The sequence below is a fragment of the Macrobrachium nipponense genome, chromosome 47 (assembly GCF_015104395.2).
Source record: "Macrobrachium nipponense isolate FS-2020 chromosome 47, ASM1510439v2, whole genome shotgun sequence".
Taxonomy (NCBI): domain Eukaryota; kingdom Metazoa; phylum Arthropoda; class Malacostraca; order Decapoda; family Palaemonidae; genus Macrobrachium; species Macrobrachium nipponense.
The window spans coordinates 30489539-30492680 of record NC_087222.1 but is presented as its reverse complement, the minus strand read 5'-3'; positions in this window follow the sequence as shown (position 1 = coordinate 30492680).

Sequence of the window (3142 nt, the reverse complement as noted above, 5' to 3'; positions counted from 1 at the left end):
GAGTCTTTGATATCACGTGCTTGTAAAGCACTAAGTCTACGACTGGACGAAAAATCTGCACAATACGAGACCATTGACTTAATATCACAACAAATAACCTTCTTACGCTGGCAGCTTTCGTTTGCTGCATAAATCGAGTCCCTCATCGCAGGGATGGCACATCTATACGTGGATAAAGTTAAACTTACAGTTACGACGGAATTCGACCTAGCATGGCGATGGCTGGGAGTCGGAGAATTGAGAGACACACAAATTTCACGGTACTTACACGGTTCAGGGTCTGGGCAGGAATGAAGCGTCGCTTCGCCCTTCTTCAAAAGAAACTTACGCTTTAACCGTGTGAACTACAGAATCCTTGCAATTCAGGCGGGAATCATCGTTTATTTAGACATTACGGAAATCACTTAATCTATTTTACTCCTAAATGTGAAATATGACAATTACGTTATCATTTAGGATCAAGGAATTGACTCAAAGTTCTGGCTGAAGGCCGTAATCTGCAAATTCTTGAATGGCTACGGAATCCTTGGCTCCAAATCTCTACATAGATCATTTATCTCGTACTAGTGATTAGCAAATTATATTTATTAATGAAAATTCATAACGTCTTCCTTACTATAAGAAACGCGCTCCTTCCCCACCATGCATTTAGGAATTGCGTCTTAACTGTCGTGTATTGGACAGCTTTCTGTTCAATGAATCGCCCCGAGATCCCTCAGTCTTTCCCCTCCCCAATTTAACGGAACACTTGTGAAGTTAAATGGCGGGGATTTCGAATGATCAGTTCGAAATTCACGACATTATTGATAATGCTGACAAAATTTGTGTGTGGTTGTAAAATATACACATTTCAACTTTCAGCTACATCCGATGCTTTGACAAGGAGAAAAGTCCAAAAAACCGTGTTTAAGAGACCCTGAATCTCATAGTAGACTAAAATTATGTTTATTTCTGGGCAAGTATCCTTTATATTCCAGAGAATTTTCACCTTATTAGTTTATTTCAGACAACCTAACTTGTTTGTCACCTAGCAAGTTTCCCCAACCTCCCAAACAATAAACATTGACCTGTCTATGTATATCGAAAACATACTCTTCTGAATATGCATATTTTCATGAAGAAATAGGTTGTAATCCACAGACCCCTTCAAACGGCTAGCTATACCCGTATCTTACTTAAATTTCCAAATTTACTTCCAGCCAAATTCAATAAAATATAGCGAAATATTGGGAGCTTTGTAATTGCCAAAATCCTTCCAAATGTAATGAATGAATCAATTAAACTTAGCTAGAGTAGAACCTGAAAATTTGGAAATGTATATAAAGGCATATAAAGATTAACTTTTAATTTTCAATTTACCATGTCGGTACTTGACTGCTAGTATTAGTGGTGAGGCTTTATAAAGGCAAAGATGGTTAGCTACAATAGGAACAGTGCAGAACAAGTCAAATCACAAAAGAAGAAGAACAAAGCGCAAATTCATGAGGAAGAACGCATTAGATCTATTTACCTCCTTTTATAATTTATTCTCTCTCTCTCTCTCTCTCTCTCTCTCTCTCTCTCTCTCTCTCTCTCTCAGGCAAACGCAACTTCACTCAATTTAATGAAGATGTAGCAAAGTTAGTAAACCCTTACCATTTTTACTGCAGTTAATTACGGGCTAATTTACTTTCTTTGAGAAGTCTAAATACATAAACAGAAAGAAACAATTATTTAAAGATTGAAAAAAGATTGACGAATTTAACATCCTTGGTACAAATACATAGGATTATCACAAATTCCATAAACTGTCTTTTCTAGGTTGCCGCATGATTCCCGATATCTCATGGAGTGTCAAAGAAAACGAATTCAGCAACTAACAGAAAACCAATGTTGTAGTTACATAGGTACTCTCATCTATATAACCTTCCCCACCAAGGTCTCTTCTAAGAATATTTCTAAGTAATATACCTTCTAAAGCACTGGCAAGGGCTCATGCTAGATTCTCCCTCTTCAGACAGAGCAAGAAGGGAAATAAATTCTTCAAGGATAAATAAATAGTAAAAAATAAAAAAATAAGATTAAACAAAACGGAGAAATTCGGGGCTCAGGTCCAAAAGCCAAACATAGATCCTGGTTAATTGTTACTGGAATGGAGTATCGAATTTGAAGTTCACTAAATTTGGGCATTTCAGATAGGAGGAAAGGATCCGCTATACAAATTGTTTCAACACGTAGGACTCGGATTTTATCCACATAATGCATTTCAGTAAAGGAACGAGATCGTAAGAGATTTCACTTAGCTCATATTACACATTGGGTAAATGAGCTATGTTACAATGTTGCTATCACGATGATGATCAATAAGTAATAGTAAGTGAGATATTAATCAAAGTTTGCTACAAGTACATACAAGGCGATATCCAATACCAAAAAGGCATTCCTGGAGAAATACTGATGTTTTAAAAGAAGCAATTTATCCAACACTTCATTCGTAATCCACCGTCAGTTGCGGTTGCTTTCATAAACTATTTTGATTTTCATCTTTACAAAATCTTGTTTAGTTGATATTGAATGGCTTTGGGAAGGTTAAGTCTGTCAAGATAATTATGAAGCGATTAATGATAATGAAATCCTCAGAAACATAACACACTAAGCAATAACAATTATTCTGCACGTTTATCAAAACGCCAAAATTTGGAGAACCTGTTTATAACAAAAATAGGAAACAAAGCGAAAATTTTATAGCATTCATTCATGCATACTAGTATTTCAGCTACATTAATCAAAATAATGTACTTTGATAGTGAAGCTTTAACAGGTTGTTTAGAAAATGTTTCATATAATATTTAACTAGGCGGTTCTATTAGTGGTCCTTCTCAAGAGCATTTTCCAATACTCTCTTCCTTCCTTATGCATTTTTATTCCACTGCGTTTACACATGAATGTACAGTTAATGATTTCCCCTTTTACACGTTTTTCCTTTCCAAACATAAACATGAATATTATCTCCTTATTCTCTTTTCTGTCTCCTATTTTATCTGGTTGTCTCCTCCCTTTCAGCTATCTTTGTCAGAAATTAAAACATCTTCTATTCTATTCAATTATCCCTGTTTCGTTTTCTTTTAGTTCCATTTTTTCGATTTTCCTTTAATTTAATATT